General features: G+C 39.3%; 1 protein-coding gene across 1 annotated transcript in view; it reads left to right on the top strand.

Annotated features, from left to right (window-relative positions):
• Positions 1-348: 348 nt before the first annotated feature.
• Positions 349-19,288, top strand: part of LOC145998955 (beta-1,3-galactosyltransferase 5) — a 75,800-nt gene continuing 56,860 nt past the window's right edge. Inside the window, exon 1 of the mRNA XM_083135786.1 lies at positions 349-700. The gene's annotated coding sequence lies outside the window, so the exon portion shown is untranslated. The remainder of the gene's footprint in view (positions 701-19,288) is intronic.

Here is a 19,288-nt window from a genome sequence, read left to right as displayed (position 1 = left end):
GTCCTCGAGGACATAATACAACATGTTTCAATTACATTTTCTGGTAATACACGAAAACAAGAGCCAACACACTTCTAAATATGTAAAAATCACCACTTTCGTTTCTGGAAATCTTCATTATTAATTTGGCAAAATGTCGGGAGGGGCTCGTCCCTGGGTAGTCCTGGCTGGCTACGCCAATGGTGTGTACATCAGTCTGCGTTGCATACACTACTCCCACGGAATCCGTGGCCTTGGCAGCGGCGGAGGCTGGCTGGGCAGGTTGATGGGAAGGCGGGCGTTCTCCCTCCTTTCCCTCCCTTACGCGTGACCGTGGGGGTGGGGGAGACTGGAATTCAGTTGCTGGCGAGGCACGGAAGACGAAACGCGTAGCAGCGCTGTTCAACTGGTGTGCTGTGCCACAGTCTCGTTTGCATGGGGCAGAACGTTTTACCTTTCCGGCTGAATAATGTGGCCGTTGTGAAGAAACTGGCTCAGGTTCGACAGAAGACTTAAAAAAAAATCCGGGATTCTTGCGAAGTTATTCAGTGTTCTTAAGTATCATCTCGCATGCTACAAGGAAAACCGGCCGAAGTGTTACTTTACGGAAACTGTGAAGGAAGTGATTGTGGTAGTTTTTCGTGTGCAAGGGTAGGAGAATATCCGTCACGGCAGAGTTGACAGTATGCCACGTTGAGACGTGGGACAGCTGCTTAAACAGGTAGGTAGAATACTTCTTTTGAAAGTTTTTACGCGAGTCACCTTGCGTCCAGTAACCTCTGAAGGTTCGCCAATGTTTTAACACCTGCGCGTCAACGTGGGCAAGGTTATTACCTGGACACTGGGTTGGCCCAACTCTTCTCGGCACATTCAAGGTTTGCCTCATGCTGATTAAAAGCTAAAATATTTAGACAAAAAAATAATAAAACGTTCGAAATAAATTGCTCCAAAAGACCACAAAATTGATGTTCCGAAGAGAAATTTACTGATTTTAAAATCATGCTGAAGATTCCATCAAACTGATTATACAACTGAAAGCTAGGCGGAATTAGCAGTATAGTTTCAGTGAAAGAGGTCATCATCGATAGATGCTTAAAAACTAATTATTTAAATATGTGTCAATTGACAACTTGCGATTAGAAGTGAACCCCTTCCTTTCCAGGAAACTTGGTGATTACTCGTATTAAAATTTAGTCCCATTGATCAATTCTACTCTTTGTCATAAATATTTGTATTTTGCATCCCTTTTGTGCCACTTTTGGCATATTGCGACGAAATTGAAGGAACACTCATAAAAGAGCACCACATGTCCAGGTCGGGATTCGAACCTGGAAGCCTCGGTTGCAAGATTACGAGTCAACCACTTTACGTTCCCGCCCACCGAAATTCTACGATGCCAAAGGTCGTAATATGGCACCTGTATGCAGTGGCGTGCCCATGGCGAGTTGGTGGGTGTCATAAATGTTCCTTAAAAAAAAAAAAAGAACGTCAGAGGCAGGAAGATAGCAAAATGAGGGCTGACTACTAAAAAAGTTATCCTTACTCCCCCGCCCCCCGTTTCGAAAATCCTGGTCACGTCACTGCCTGTATGTAACTTATGTGTTGTTGATACTTGTAAAATTTTGGGACATTGTACTTCCGATGAAAGATAAGCTCTCTATCCGGATTGTAGGGATTAGGTATATAAGGTGACTTATTTGAGAGAACCTGGATTGGGCTTTATCTAATCTGATTTACTACTTAATACCTTTCGTTGGGGTTCCACATTCTGAATTTTTTCGCCAAGTGTATACCAACTTGCAATAAAAATTTGAGATGAAAATAAATTTGGACCACGCTCCTTCTAGCTTACGCATCCAGAGTTTGATTTTAACTAGGTTGATGAATTTTACTGCTGCAGTGCAATAGTGGAATATTTAGGAAATTGAACTGATTCAATTTTACGTGGAGAGATGGCAAAATGAGGGCTGACTACAAAAAAAATGTAGGTACCTCCCTCTTTCGAAAATCTTGGACACGTCTTTGCCTCTGAGCACCAGGTTGCGAAATCCTGTGGGATTCCCCCCCCCACCAACAATCTAGGCCTCAAAAATCCCCCCACCTAAAATTCCCGGGGGCAGACTTTTTGTTACAACAAACAAAAGATAAGCAATTACCTTTAATTTCAAATATACTGTACTAACAATTATATCGAAAACATACACAAATTAGTGTAGTTGTGAGGGTTCAATGCTTTTTCTCTGAAGAGATAATTAACAAATCTAAGTCAATACGCTCAATAAAAGTAAAACAAGAATGCAAAACAATAAAAACTGAAATCTAATTGATTTATGCAGTGACACATGCGAAAAGATCGCTTGAATTTTGAAGAAAAAAACAGAGGTTACATTAGGTTCTTGTAAAAGAAATAGAAAGTGTTGAGATTCCAGGAATTGAAGTAATGAATCTCAAAAATCGTTTATTGATGCTATAAAAGCTTAATAATAACTTGCACATAATAAAACCACTTCAACTATTTCATAATATATTAACGTCTTTAAACAGTTAGTAAAGGACGTAGTTTGCTACTTTATAAAATCTGATATATTTAAAAGTAACATTTTATTTTTATTTTTGGGTAATTAATAAGAATATATTTTTAATTTAGTAATTTATTTCTACTTTTAATAACATTATAAATATGTATATCGTATATGGGGAAGGGGAGGGGTTTTGTAGATTAATATATTTCTCCCCCTCTCCACCAGTATAAAATGATTTCGCACCCTTCTGAGCTCTCAACTAGGAAAAAGTTATCGAGGAAACTTGTTTGCCTTGTTCTCTACACGGTACTACATTTTGTCGGTGGTTATCTGCGAAACCCTGTGTTTATATGTATATAATTACGCAATATTGCTTTAAGTGTAGGTTAAAAAAAGAAAAGTACGAGAAATGGAAGTTGTCTATATTTTCACTTTTCAGAACGCAAGGACAACGCGTTTACCAACGGCAGCAAGCATGACATTTTAAGTGAATTTACTCTGAAGCAGTCCGACGGGAAAAGGGCGGGGGGTTCTGTGGAACCCCCTACCCTTGGCTCTCCAAGAGTAATTTCCGACGCTGCTGTAGAACAATGCGGCGAATACGAACCACTTGCCACGGGTAGCTGGACAACATAGAAAAATCTAAAAAAAAAATCAACGTACCAGATAGGCGCTACGTTGCCAAATTTATGTCTCCGTTAACTAGTTCATATTTGGGGTTCTAAGAAGAACCCCGATAGTTTTTTTTGGTAGTGGTTTGTTGTATTTATTTCTAGGGGGCGAGGGGGTTTATCCTCTTTCACTCAACTGTCTCCGGGAAGATCAGTAAATCTTTACCACTGCTAGGGTTGATATTTTATCTCCTACCAATCTCATATGTTATGCTATAACAGAAATGATTCCATTAAACCTTAATTTGTTCAGTGTACACTCCTGTTCACACAAAGTGGCACATTTTTATAAGCTTTAGTTTCATACTTCCCAATGTAATCAATGCAATCGATGACAACACATTGAACTGTTATTAAACTGAGAGCGTGTATCAGCTTATTAAGATATGTTTAGAAATTTCATGTAAAAAGTTTATAAGATCGGAAAATATACACTATGGTAAGGCTTCTCCTTTCGCTATCCTCACTTTAAATCCTTGCACAAGTGAAACTGTTTCTGGATGTTCATGTAGTGTAGATCCTACAAACATTATGTTCTGGGGGGCAGTTGCATTTTCTGTGTTACGAGAAAATTGTTAATGAGAATGCAATAACAATTAACGAAAAACAAATATTCACTACAGAAAGTATTGAAACAATGAATACTGAGGAAATATATTGGTGTGAGAAAACTAATGTGTAGTTTTTGGCATTTGAAATTTTTCTGCTGGTTGCTATTCGTGTGTATTAGCAACCCATATCAAGCAATGATGTAAAAGTTTAATTCGCACACACTCTGTAGCAATGGTTTCGAAGCGCAGCAAGTAAAGGGAAATCACTTAGGCTTTTGAATTTCATTCTGTTCCTTTTCAACCAACTGGGAGGTGGAATTTTAATTATCATGACATGCAGGAAACACGCACTGCGACGTGTTTGCACAGTAACAGTGTGCCGAAGCCTTGAACATAGCACCCTGTGTTTAATTTTGTCGTATTTTTTTCCAGGCTAATTGAAATGACTAGAAGCAGCCCACTGTTTTAAAATTCTGCATTATTTGATTATAAGAAATTGCTATTATTACATACCATTTCTATGTGGCAATGAAATTGATAATACTTCATTATTAGCGGTGTTTCGAATGTCACTTTCACAAAAGTGTTACTTTTACAATTATTTTTTTCTAGATAAGATATTACTTGTAAGAGAATTTAATTTAATGCATTAACAACAAACCGAGTGTTCAATATTTTCCTCTTCACGATTTAAAACTAATATTAATTTTATTAAATTGTAATAAACGTCATAGACGCTAGAAAATTCAAAGTATAATTGTATATTTAAAGAAAATTGTTGCTCCCATCCAAGGTATTTACTACAAGAAGGTTACCATTTATTACTTCTTTAGCAAACCCGAATTATGTTAAATTTGGAGCAAAGAAGCAGATACATGTCCAAAATGATCATTGTGTTCTTTAGCTGTACAAATGAACCAATCAGGGTACACGCGGAAGTAGTTTAACAGTTTCAGGCAGGACCATTCAGCCAATCGGTTCGATCAATGTGTCCCAGGAAAGTTTAGAGAATTTTTTTTCTATGCAAGAACGTAAATGAATGTAGCATTACTTTTAATTTAGTTTTAAGTGACTCGTTAGTTTCAAAAGACTGATTACAGGGCCTCCCCGATGGTGTAGTGGTAACGTCGTCGCCTTGTAATCAAGGGGTGCGTCCTCCAAGATAGCTGGCGTGATCTCCCCGTTGCTGCAACTATTCGCTGTGTCAGTTGCTCTATCGTGTAGACTTTTACTTGGTACACCCTAGACTTAACGAATCCGCAGAAAGGAAAGTGTAGGGGAGTCAGGTGTGGAGAGCGAGCCGCCCAAAGTCTTCGTGAGCCACTGCGAATCCACCTATCGGGGAAGGTGTCAGCGAGGTAGTCCCGAACGATTCTGGCGAAATGGGGTGGTGCACAATCTTGCTGGAAAACAACAGTGTATTATATCCCATCCTGAAAAACCATTCATTAGCAATATAAGGAAAATGTCAAGACACTTTTGAATCACCCGGTATTATCTATGTAGACAATGACGGGGTCAGGTGGTAGACTGCATATGACTGAACCTCGCCCGCTAAATAAATAAATGAATTATTATTATAGCGCGTCTAAAGCTACAAATAATACCGCATATTTAAACTAATGTAAGGTTTCACACAGTAAACGATTCATATAGGAGGTGTTCGAATTGAAGAAATGAGGGAGGGAGGGAAAGTCAGTCCTTCCTCCTCTGCAACTTCCCCCGATGCTTTGCTTTTTCCAACTGGGGAGGGAATATTTCCTGCGCTCTGATAATATATATTCTAACATAGTTATTTCTTTATTATTAAAAATAATTTTCAATACAAGAACTTAGTTTTCTCGGTAACCTTGGCGCGTTGATCGGCCAACTCGCAATCTCGCTACCGAAGTTTTCACGTTCGAGCCCGTGTCATAGAGTAGTGTGTTCCATGGTGAGTGTCTCATCAGTTTTATCCAATTATTCATCCCGATGGTCACGATGAGTCAACAAGTTGCAGAAAGGCAACATAAAGTAGTAATTCAGTATTGGAAATTGATTTTAACGAGAGAAAGTGATAATCGTATTAGTACTACTGACATGTTTGTATTACGTGAATAAAACTGCAATTCCAACAATACGTATAACCTGTGGCGAAGCGTGGTGTTGCTAGAAGAGTAGGCACAGAGGCGTAAGAAACAAGCGGGCTGATATGATGTGGTTATGGCTGAGATAAGAAAGGTCTGAAACATTAAATCATAAAAATATAACGATAGCTTACAAGCTCTTTCTTGAATGCCCTTATGTAAAAACACATTAGCCACACTAAGAAATACAGTATTTGAAAATTAAAAATAATAAAATAATTTTTTAGACAGTAGACATGGTTTCACTACGTATTTATGCTGCAACCCATATTAACATCTGCATACATCAGCAAGATATTTATGGATATGAAACTGAAATCTAATATAATCCGTACCATTATTGAGTTTAGTGTCTTCAAATTTCCCTGACATTTTTTTTATTTTTTATCCAATTTCTCCTTTGCTTTATAAAATTCGGTCAGAATTTCCATTCAAAATTAGACATTTACCTTCATGTGGCAGCACTCATCCAAACGGGCTTCATTATTATCCCTAGCATAGATATCCTCAAGACTGCCCACAGCCTTCGCAGAAGAATCTCAAATGGCCAACGGTCGTCAGATAAGTTTTTCGTTTGGCCTTGGTTTCATCAGAAATTGCAGAGTAACGGATGTAAGGGTCTGGATGTCTCCTTGACCCGCCCCCTACACATCGTCATTGTTAAGCAATGAGCTTTCCCTCGCGTTCTATTGTTTTCCTCTCGTTTACTGCAGGTGCTTTTCTCATCTTCCTTCCCAAGCCGGTCTTACGCATTGTTGAGCATATGCAGCTCAGACTTCCATAGAACGAATAGAAATTTATTTCCAGGAGGGACGAATTCTATTTCAGCAGCACGAAGTTCCCGGTTTCTGTCTGGGATATTAAGAGCTTAGCTCACACTAAGATACTACAGTTAGGATTCTTTGGACTTATCAGGATCAGAAAATATCTGATGTTAGTCTACAGTCATAGTATTGCACAAACAAATTCATATATCCTCTGTGCATCACGTTTGGTTAATCGTGACGATTGAGCTGAATGATGATTCGATTAAAGTAATGAGACGACATTTAAAATGAAACATCCAACGTCAGGACAGGCCTTGAACCCGGGACGATCGAGATGAGCACAGTAGTGGTTAGGAAAATACATATTTTATGCACAAGCAAAGAGCAGGAACTAAGGCGGGTATAGGGTAGACTATTAATTCCCATACATTCTTCGTATGCTTGAAAAGAAGCCAATGACCAGAGATTGCTTCGAAAGATAACCTACACAACCAGTTGTTTCTGTATTCGTTGTTTAAAACAAAATAACAAAGGTTGTTGCTTTCCTGGTATACCTTTGATTTTCCCTCTTTAAGTGAAATAACCTGTAGCCTCAAAGTGATGTACACCGAAGTGTATCATGGTATATAGTATTAGCTTTTACAGAAAACTTAGAAAGTAATCTTCACTAAACTTTTTATCAGAGTAACTACCTTACCAGTTGGTGAACCTAGCTTTTATTTTTCCGCATCGCATGAATTGTCATTGTGTGGGGATTTCTATCATAAAACATGCACATTCTCATGTAAGATTCTATCTTTTTTAGCTGGTAGTTAGGTTTCGTCTATCTAAAATATAATCCGAAATTTCTAGTGTGTAAGGTAGTTAGGTTAACTGTCCTCTACAATAATAATACCCTTTATTTAATTAATATTAATACCCATAGTATGTTTTATGGTTAGTGGGAGTGATTTGACTTACAAAACATTGACAGTGTGTGAAAAATGTTCATCGGCCATTGAGGTGGTATATTTCCTCCTTTTCCATAATAGTCAATGCATGAACTGTGATTATGTGCACACATACGAGGCGCATTAAAAAGTTAGCGGTATTCGCTCAGGACTTCGCTGCTGGCTTGAGTGGACGAATTAAAACACGGAAGGGAAGGTAGGTAGGAATTTGGCGGCGTGAAACTATCCTGCGTTAAGATCAGTATTGTATGCGTTCCACTGTTTTGTATCGCTCACTTCTTTTGGGTTTGTGACATTGTGACATGTCATATGACTCGTAACCGATCTTTTCCGAATGGAAAAAGGATTGTTTCACGGAACTTGTTTTCCCTATTTTGCCACTAGACTCGTCCAATTAACGCATGCGGACCTGGCGTGAATAGTAGGACGGATTCCACTTTTTTTACAGTCACGGTAATGTTTTCACTTGGTAGCAGTGGCGGTGATTAGGAGTGGCAAGGGGGGCGCCCCCCACTTTTTGACACTTTTTCTCCCGCACTATGCTAAACCTTATCTACCAAGGGAAAATAAATTGGCCTTGCCCCCTCCCAGTTTTGGCACCTCCCCCGGCGCCCCCTAAGTTTTCGAACCCAGTTGTCGCCACTGCTTGGTAAGAACAGTTCGTCCGGTATCGGTCGTGAACGATGTTGTGTGCGTTGCAAGTAATAGCGTCCAGATTTGTAAAACCAAGTAGTGTCTCTGGTGTTATGAGTAAATAAGGCTAACCTCACTGAAATACATCGTCACTTGCTAGAAGTGTGTACGGTGACAGAGCATTTCCGCGCGAGGCGGTCGCAAGATGGTTCGCGTTATTCGAGAAGGAGCACACGAATAGCGCATCCTCCCTACTGTCCAGGTCTTTCACCTTGTGATTTCCAGGTCTTCGGTCCCAGGAAAGTGGAACATGCGATACAGCAATGTCACTCCGATGGGAAAGTCCAAAAGTGCGACGCGAGAATTGTTCTGTCGTTGGAGAGGAATTATTCGAAGGAGGATTAGCAAAACTCGTGACGTCGCTACGATAAGCTTGGTTGCATTTCTTCGTATATACTGGGTGATTGGTAATTCGACCTATTCCTGGATAGGGGTAATACTAGAGCACATTTTCAACAAATTTGACCCTATGCACCGGGGGTCGGAAATCAAGGGGTTTCGAGTTATTGCAGTTTGTAGATTTTCGTGACATATTCCGACATGCGACCAAAAAACTACTAATTATAAAAAAATTACTATACCCTAGGCACTTAATCGACATGTTGCTAACAGCTGACGAATGAGTGACTACTGGGAAAAAAATCCATGCCCAAAACTCCCATACCCACAAAAAGAAACGGTCATTTGTAGCACACGTCATGAAGAAATTTGGAAATTGTCGTTTAAATCGAATAGGATTACTAAAAAAAATGGTAACACACTTAGCGTAAAAATTACGGAAAAAACTTCCTCGTTTCATAAGCTCTCCAAAAAGATACAAATGTTGTCAACTGGCACACGGGTTGGGGGAAAAATCGGAATAAAAAGCGGAGAAGGCGCGTTGTAGACCCCCATCTTCTCACAAGAATTCTGTGGACGGACGAATCCAAATTCGACCGCGATGGTATTACGAATTTTCATAATGCGCATTTTTGATTCCCTAAATGTCATAACACCAGAAAATCTAAAGAAAAGGCTCACCAGAGAAAATTCTCACTAAATGGGAATCATCCACAATCATGTGATGGGGCCATTCTATCTGCCACAAAGCCTAAACGGCATTACCTATGAAAACTAAGGGAACAATTGACGACGCTGCTGGAGGATGTGCAGCTCGCCACAAAAAGGGGTATGATTTACCAACATGATCGTCTGCCCAGCCCACTATTTCCGGGGTATGCGACAGTGGCTGGATGACAATTATCCCATGCGATGGATTGGTCGAGGCGGCCGGCGAGGGGAGTCCGGATTTGACGCCATGCGACTTTTACATTTGGGGTCACATGAAAGAGTTAGTCTACAGTACACCACCAAGAAGAGTTGAGAGGGAGAATTGTGACCGCCGCCCAATACATAAGAGACTGAGTGTCAACGCGAGTGACTGTCTGAAGTACGCCGCAAGTTGCATGCTTGCATACGTAACCGGGGAGGCAATTTGAACAGAATTTGTAGTTTTCGTAACAGTTAATTCTGACAACCTGGAATCATGAGAATGGTAAATAACATTATTATTTCACTCATTTTCGTTCCTTTATTTCTCACAACGGACAACTTCTTTTCACTTTACAAAGAGGTCTGCAACGCGCCTTCTCCGCTTTTTATTCAGATTTTTCCCCCCAAGCCGTGTGCCAGTTGACAACATTTGTATCTTTTTGGAGAGCTTATGAAACTAAGTTTTTTCCGTAATTTTTACGCTGTATTATCATTTTTTTGAGTAATCCTCTTCGATTTAAACGATAATTTCCAAATTTCTTTATGACGTGTGCTCCAATGACTGTTTCTTTTTGTGGGTATTGGTGTTTTGGGCATGAATTTTTTTCCCAGTAGTCACTCATTCGTCAGCTGTTAGCAACATGTCGATTAAGTGCCTAGGGTATAGTACTTTTTTGGTCGCAAGTCGGAATATGTCACGAAAATCTACAAACTGCAATAACTCGAAACCCTATGATTTCCGACCCCCGGTGCATAGGGTCAAATTTGTTGCAAATGTGCTCTAGTATTACCCCCTTTCCAGGAATAGGTCGAATTACCAATCACCCTGTATATACACACATGGGTAGTTACTGTATTCGGGATTTTCAGTTTGACCTAAGTTGGTCCCCCTTCCCCAGCAGTTTCCGAGGATAATTCAGGGAAAGCCCATGATCATGGTAATACATTGCATAAAACTGTTAAAATCGTAATGCTTTTTTCACGGAATAAAATCAAAGGCCTCCACGTGACACCATGCAATCCCTTCGTTGAATACTGTTGGCGGATCCACTTTAATTGTTTTGAAAGTTTTCATTGGGTTAGCGAGTACAACAACCTCTTTGTGCCCAGTTTTCTTGGAATGTATTCATTAGAACGTAGCACATAGCTCTTGGCACACACACACAGTTCCCATTATTGTTCCGAGAAATGCCCATGTAGGCATTAGGTGTTTCGCAGTCAAGTTTCTTTTGCAATATTTCGCATTGTTTGACGCACGTTACCTGGTATTGCCTAGCATTGTGCCAATAGGCTGAGTATTTGTCTTAAAATGCCCTTTTTTCTTGTTTCTTAACCAGAAAACTTAAGCTTAAAGTTTAAGATCTGTATCAGACTACTTCTGAACAAATATTACTGTTTTTTTAGTGCTTGTTTGTGCCTATCTCAGTCATAAGTCCTTGTTCTGATGATAACTTCCTTGATCGTGGGAAAATGCTGAAAAACATGTGCTGAATCTTTACATATTCAGCTTAGATTCCTATTTTCTTTTTTTCCTTTTGTCCGTATCAATCCTATACATCACTTCGTGCTAGCAAATGGTGCATAAATTGTTCATCTGTTTGTACATCAGCTCGTAAACTAATCAAACGCACAACATTGTACATAATCACGTGTAAACTCATTAGAGAGACTGTGCGTGGAAACTGTTATCAGGTGTTAATTGGCTGTATTTAGTGAGGGCATCCCGCTGAGTATGTTGAAACGATTGATTTTTTTTTTCACGTGTTCATTGTCTGTATACTATATATATATATATATATATATATATATATAATATGTGTGTGTGTGTGTGTGTTACTGAGAAAAGTTGTTTGTTTTGATGTCTATACGTTTCCGTGGTCTATATATATATATATACAGTAGAGCGTCGATTATCCGAACGTCGGTCAACCGAACGACCGCTTAACCGAACTGTGTACTCGCTCGCACCTGTTACTCTCCTACCCTACCGTCCATCATCCCCCTCACTCCCAAACCAAGTTTCCCACAGTAGTCGCCGCACTGAGCCACCGCTGGCGGATCATTGCTTCTAATGGGGCCTTCATAAGGCGCTGCTGACCGGCCAAGCCGCCAGTCGCTGTGTTTCAACAATCAGCACACTTCTGTCGGTGTATGTATTGTTCATGCAAAATGCGTATGTAATATGTACATATTTTTGTTTAATAAACTGTACCACATACTATATATTCCTACTAAAGTTGCCTTTGTACGTTACTTTGTAATACTTAAAGAGATGCCTGTTTTTATGAATAAATTTACTGTACAGTACGTACTTCTTTTTGGCAAATAAACATGTACAGTTCGATTATCCGAACAAACCAGTTTTCCGAACACCCATGTCCTCCAATTACTTCGGATAATCGACGCTCTACTGTGTGTATATATATATATATATATATATATATATATATATACGAGGGTCACTATTTATATTTTGAGCCTAACATTGAAAAAACAGGAATTTGGCATTGAAAACTGCTTTATTGTTTTTCGAAGTATTCTCCTTTATGGTCAATACACTTTTGCATTCGTTCGAACCATTTGTCAAAGCAGTTTTTCCAATCTTCTTGAGACACCTCCATAATATGGTTTTTGAACGCATCAACGGCGTCTTCCGCCGACGAAAATCGTTGTCCCCGCAATTTATTCTTGACATTCGGGAACAACAAGAAGTCATTGGGTGCCAAATCAGGACTGTACGGCGGATGACCCATCAATTCGATTTTTTGACTGTTCATAAAGTCTGTTGTTAGACGAGATGTGTGACAGCTGGCATTGTCTTGATGAAGAATGATCCGACGGCGTTTGTTTGTTTTCCGTATTTGACCGAAGACATCTGGCAAACACATTGTTGTGTACCATTCAGAGTTGACCGTTCTACGTTCCTCTAAAGGCACAGTTGCCACATGGCCAGTTTTCCCGAAAAAACAGGCGACCATTTGTTTCGATGTGCTTCGAGCGCGAACAACTTTTGTTTTATTGGGTACATCTTGAAACACCCATACAGTCGACTGCTGTTTACGTTCCGGCTCATATGCATATATCCATGATTCGTCACCTGTTACAATCTTATATACGTCTTTTGAAGCACCACGATTGTATTTATTGAGCATTTGTTTGCACCAATTGACGCGAGCGTCTTTTTGAGTTTTTGTCAAATTGTGTGGGATCCAACGAGAACATACCTTTCTCACAGCTAAATGATCATGTAATATTTTATATATGCTGGTTGAACTAATGCCTATGGTTGCCTCAATCTCACAGTATGTCACATGACGATCTTGCAGTATTAGGTTTTGCACAGCATCAATGTTTTCTTGAACAACTGATTTTGGACGACCTTCGCGAATCTCGTCGGTGAGCGAATGGCGACCACGATTAAATTCGTTATACCAGCGTTTCACAGTGGAAAGGATGGGCTTCATCGCCAAATGTGAAAGTAAGTTGATCGATGCACTCTTGTCTTGATAATCCTCGTCGAAAATCGTAAAAAATCATCGCACGAAAATGTTCACGAGTTAATTCCATTTTATTGTTGTCGCGCAATCTCCAAGGCAACATAAACAACACAAATGAAGATATTGACAAAACATTTGAAGTACGTTATGGTCAATAATGCCAGACGATTCCGTGCAAATGTCAAATCGCGCCTAACTTCAATCAGTGTTGCCAAGGCTCAAAATATAAATAGTGACCCTCGTATACACGGCTCAATAGCATCGTGCGAAATTGAAAGAACACTGATTCAAGAAGAAACCATGGAGAAATATCTTAAACTGCAAAGCATTTTACAACTAAATAGTAATTTGTTGTATGTAATATTCTAGTATTAAAGTACAGATGCGTTTTATGCGTCCTTTTAGAAAACTTTAAATTTGTGATTTTTGGTGCCTTTTTGCTTATCTATTTTGAGTTTTTAGTGCTTGGTCCTCAGCCTCATAAGTGCCTTCTGCACAATCGCACAACCACACGTTCATACGCACACCTAGAGAAATATATCTAAATTAGTTATTCTTCAAACTATGGTTGAGCATCGCGACAGTTACGAGAAAGCTAGAAACAACTATTCAAGAAAACCAAGTGTCGTGTATGTAATATTTCTAACAGTAAAGAAAAGGCAAGACAAGTAAAGAGGACCCTGAACGGTGTGAACGGAAACAAGTGTCTGCTGTTGGACGAAAAGTCAACGCGCAGCTTTCCCTTCTTCGTTCAACTCGGCCCACATAAGAAAGCATGGTCCACTCTCCCCGTTCCCTCCACGCGAGAGTACAGTGCACAGGAGTCGCGGGTCTGCGCAGGTTTTCTTGCTTGCGGTTCCACTATAGCAACGAAAGCTTGAAAAAGAAAGTGAGTGCATGGAGGGGAAAATGCGGATGGAGCTGCCAACAGTTTTTCAGCGGCGCGCACTACTTTACACCGCCCACTCGCTTCCTCTCTTTTTCTGCCGTTATGCGCGGCTTTGCTCCACAGATCCCTGAAGCAGTCTACAGTCACCGGCAGTAAAAATGAGACATGTAGATTCTGAAACACTCTCTTCCCTGCATGGCGTTGTGTTGCCTAACTCCAAGGCTATGAGAGAACTTCGGCAGTAAATATGCAATATCAGCTTCGGCCAACACACACAACGCCATGCAGGGAAGAGTATTTCAAGATCTAGATGTCCCATTTTTACTGCTGGTGACTGTACAGTCTGTATAACCCTCTGTAGGACTGCGTGTATTGTCCTTATGTGTTGAACAGCCCTTATCCACTTGTTGCAAACCAGCGTAACGTATCTCCGTTCCGTATTCATTTATTCGAAAAAACTTACAACGTTCCGTTTGAAAATGTGAGAAAAGATACGCAACGGATCCGATCGCTCATTTGGCGGTTTTTCCCCGTCACATCAAAGAAAGGATACGATACGCGGAGGAGGGGCAGTGTGGACGGTCATGCGGGCGTTCCGTTGCATCATCCTTCAGTGTGTAGTGAGCTCTGTGAATGACAGTACGTCCCATTGTCAATTTGTTTTCTTTATTATGGAGTGGGATAAGGAAAATAAAATACTATTGCATTTATTGATATAAAGTAAATTTTTTGTATAATCCGCTGATCTGCTGGAACCGCAAGTCTGCCAATAAGCTGCTTCCATTATACAGTTCACGTTTCGCGTACACGTTTGTCATCCACCAACGTGGTGATTTGCGTTTTTTCTTTTTCGATAAAACTTAATTAATGAAAATATATGCGGCTGCTGCCACTTGCAGCGGTGTACTCATCGTCATTTCAGACCAGACTGAACCGTATCGCACTCCCGTATCAATCATGCTGCAGGGTGGACGATACGGAACGCAGTGATTTATTTAATTATTTATTATTAAACACAACAGGCGAATGCCCAATTACAGTGTTCTACATTTCTTGCTTTGAGTTTGTAAATTTGCTGTTTGATAAGAAATATTATTGTGCAGAAATGTAAATAAACATAAAACATGTCAACGCTAAATTATATGTGTATACAACAGTTAACAAAGTTGTAATAATACATGTTAATTGAAGAGAGTGGAATATAATATCTAACTATTATCTACAAAAATAGCCTACATAAATACAATATTTCAATTATTAAGTACTACAATGCACAACGTATTTATCTTTACACTCAGTATTTCAGATCTTTACCACCATGTACAATATATGTATATAATATATATATATATATATATATATATATATTTGATATACTAATATAATTTATATTATAAATTACATAAAATATAGAAATAAAATAAACACAGTATAAATCAAGGATAGAAGTTATTTACCTTGAAGAAATACATTAATTATGTGTGTAATAAAGGACCTGTAAATAATTGACACACTAGAAAGTATGTAATTGAATATAAACTACGAAAGAAATATATATTTACAAAAATTGAGACAAATACGCGACAAATCGGGGTCCGTATCGTATCAATGATTGATACGGAACGGGGATACGATACGCTGGCTTGCAACAAGTGGATACTTGGCTTTAGCTTTTAACCCAGGTAAGGAGATTTTAATCTCAGAGGCACGTGCTAATTTTAGTCATGGTAAGGGGCTTGATATTCCGCACCGTGGCCTTGCGAGGCGCCAGACTTTGGGCTCTGGCTACGGGACGCGCGCAGGTTCGAGTCTCCTTGGGAAACTTTTCTCCTGAGATTTCGGCGGACCGGTGGCCGCCCACCATCGTGAGGAAATTTGGGAGCTACGAATGGGTAGTGTAACTCGGTCATAGAAAACCTACAACGACCGGGGCTTCGTCGTGCTTACCACACGTCACCCCGTAACTTGTTAGATCTCTCACCTTTGGTGGGATTGAGGCCGGCAGTCAGTAGAAGGCATTGGTCCTCACGGGGTGTTGCGCCACGGGTTATTATTATAAGGGGCTTGATCCCGTATAATGTTACGGGTGCAAATAAAGTTCTGACGTACCCAAAATTTTCAATTTAGTCGAGTCACCTCTGCGCTATTGTGCAACGAAGTTGGATTATATCATTTTAAGAACTAAATCCACATTTACATGCATGTTTTGCAGTTCTCCCTACACGTAGGCTCGCGCAGTTGGGTTCGAGTCCTTGCCAATGTACAGATTTTTCCTTTGTCTCTCTTCGTCGCGATTAGCCGTTAGTGGTAGAAAGAGCGTCGTAAAATAGGACCATCTGACAAAAAATTAACAATTGATGGTCTGGTCTGTTTCGAACCCCGAATATCTCACTGAAGAAGACGTTGGTCGTCTTTGTGAAGCGTGAGTCTAAGATCTCTTTGATTCAGAAGTCGATTAACCGCTCAGCAAGCATCGGCACGCAATCCGCGAACTTGCAAAGTAATGTGTCCTCATCACGCTCTGGCGGCGAGATTACATAAAGGCACGCGCTAGTACGTGGAGACGGGGGAATGTCGGAGCTTGTTATGCGAAAAATTAATGAAATTTCCAATTCGGGTTCTTTTTCCTCAGCGCAGGGTTGCAAATCTTGCTGCTTAGATATTGAGGACTGTCTTCATAGATGCTAACATAAAAATTGTCCTGACGGGTGTGACAATGTTGTTACGTACCCAATAGGACCAAGTAATGTGAATAGTTTGCCAAAGACGAATAGAGATGGCAGCACCAGGCGTGCAAGGTTAAGAATTGACATAATATATATGAATAACTATAAATAAGAACAAAGGAAATTGGAAAGATGAAAAACAATAGAATATATTATAAGAAGACAAAAAATAAATATGAAAGAAGTAAATTAATATATATATATCTTATAAATCAAATCAATGATCACATGTAAGTTAATATGAAAATTAAGGAAGTCAAAGCACTGATACAAGTTTGTGTCTTTGAACAGATATTGCATCTGTATGATTGATTTACCATTCCTATAGGGGAAATTTTGTTTACATCAGTGGCGAGCGCGTTCTGATCGACGCCCCACAGCTTTTTTTGGTTGCGCAGTTTAACTGTAGCACCTACTTGGATGCGCATGTCAATCGGCTGCACCAAGTATACACTCTGTTGTACCTAGTTAGTGGTGGCGCGTTCCAATTGCAGCCCCAAGGGAGGATATTAGTATTATTCCCAAAGCTTGGAGGAAAGAGTTGGAAAAGGATAAAGGAATTCGTTAAATAGTCAAAACCTAAATAAATTGAAATCCAGAGGGAAGTTTACAAAGAAGATAAGAAGGAAGTCCCGATCCAGAACGTCCATTAAGAGGGAAGTCCATATCCTCCACATCAAGAAGGAAGTTCCGATCCAGACCGCCCATTGAGAAGGAAGTTCCGATCCAGACCGCCCATTGAGAAGGAAGTCCCGATCCAGATCTGCCCACTACGAAGGAAGTACAAATAGAAGAATATCCAAATAAAGAAAATAAATAATGAAAAGAATATTGAGATGAAAATTGACTGTAACAAGAAAATTATAGAAGAATGTAGCTTATCATGTAAATATTCTTACTCCATGTATCCTGTGTTTAAATAATATATTCGTTTAAACGTCTCCATTGGAAGGCATCCTGTCTGGTTTCGTTGTCTACAAAGAACCCTACCCTGTAGATAAGCTAGCTGAGTTTTAAGTTTAAGGTTTATGTACCTTTGCACCAAATGAAGGTAGCAATGTTCCCTGAAACAGTTTTTAAATTATTGTAACAAGTTTGAATGTTTACGCTGTTATATTTGGCTTCTGGTATGGTCATCTACAGAATGTCCATTTAATAATCATAAGATTTTGAAGTTTCATTATAAATTCCGATCGGATAACAAAAGTTGCAATAAAGTCAGGAGAAATGATCGCAAAATTTAAGAGCAGAACTCCATGGCGGAGTGGTTAGCACAGTGTTCTACGACGCCAGGGTTCGAATCTCGGCATGGAATCTTTGTGTCCCTTCATCAGTTCATCACAGAAAAGCGAAGCAAATTATACCAAATCAATCAAAAGCAGTGTTTTAAAAAAATAGGTGCTGCGGAATGAAAAAACATAGTCTATCTCCCCTACAAGTGGAAGTTAGGCTGAAAATTTTAAAAAGTGCATGCGATACATTTTATTAATTCTTGTGTAAAAATTATCTCCACTACATACATATCATCACTGCAAATGTCCAATTACTTACAGTTGGATTTTTGCGAATTCTATGAATTTGCATAAGGGGATGGGATGCAAAAATCTCATGTAATATGCAAGGGTTAGAACTCCCGAATCTTTCAAAGGGGATGTGGGAACAGAATCGAGAGGGGGAAGAAATCCTGACGTGTTCCGTGCGAAATCTGACGCGTGCTCTGTAAATAGACTGTAGCACTGCTTCCGACAGCAGACTGAGGGAGAACATTTCTTTGTTCCTCCGACTTCCTGTTCGTGCCACGTACTGTGTGCCCTTGTACTGTCTCGAGCATGCTTTTGCATAGCAAGAATAGGCTTCCGATAACGAAAGGCTGATAAAACTCGTTGCTCGCAAATGCTCCGCTCTGTAAATAAATTGTCGCTCTGGTAGATCTGGTAGCAGGCTGCGAAATCCTTAGAAAATCTTTTCTGTCTCTTTTCCCCTAATTGTGTGTACATACATATAGTAGATAGATATTACCTAGGTAGACAGATGTTTCTTGAATGCCAATAATGCGAGTTCATGACTGCGGTATGTTTTGAATGCCAGCACTTGTGTGCACATAAATGCCTAATATTTCCAAACAATTATGGAGAAGATACATTAAGAATTTGAATTAGCCATACAATAATACTGATTTTTCAAAAATGGACACACGCATATATACACATATAGGTATATTTTGAAAAAAATATATGCAATTTTTAAAAATCCTAACCTTGTGATGAAGTGGAATGTAAAACCAATATTATTGTAGACAATATGTAATTAATGTGCGTAGAGCCTCAATATTTGTTTTCGAAGTATTGAGAAAAACACTGGTTGATAATAATAATAACAATGTGACAATATGTATATAATATATAATTTATTGTAGAATATCGGATTATGTTAATAATACTATGCATCATGTAAAATATTAGGATGCTCGAAAATGTTGTGAAAAACTGCAATATTACGGTAAAAGCAATTTGAAATTTAAGCAATATTGGACATAGCCGAAGTGTTAAAATTCAGAACAAATAAAAAAAAAACGTTCAGGATCAAATAAGTCAGACATTTTTCTGATATGTAAAAATATTTAAAAGGTGGTAATATATGTCCATAAACAAGGAGAAATTAGAATC

This window comes from Lepisma saccharinum, chromosome 14, assembly GCF_977018435.1.
Source record: "Lepisma saccharinum chromosome 14, izLepSacc3.1, whole genome shotgun sequence".
Taxonomy (NCBI): Eukaryota; Metazoa; Arthropoda; class Insecta; order Zygentoma; family Lepismatidae; genus Lepisma; species Lepisma saccharinum.
This window is presented reverse-complemented; position numbering and strand designations above follow the sequence as displayed.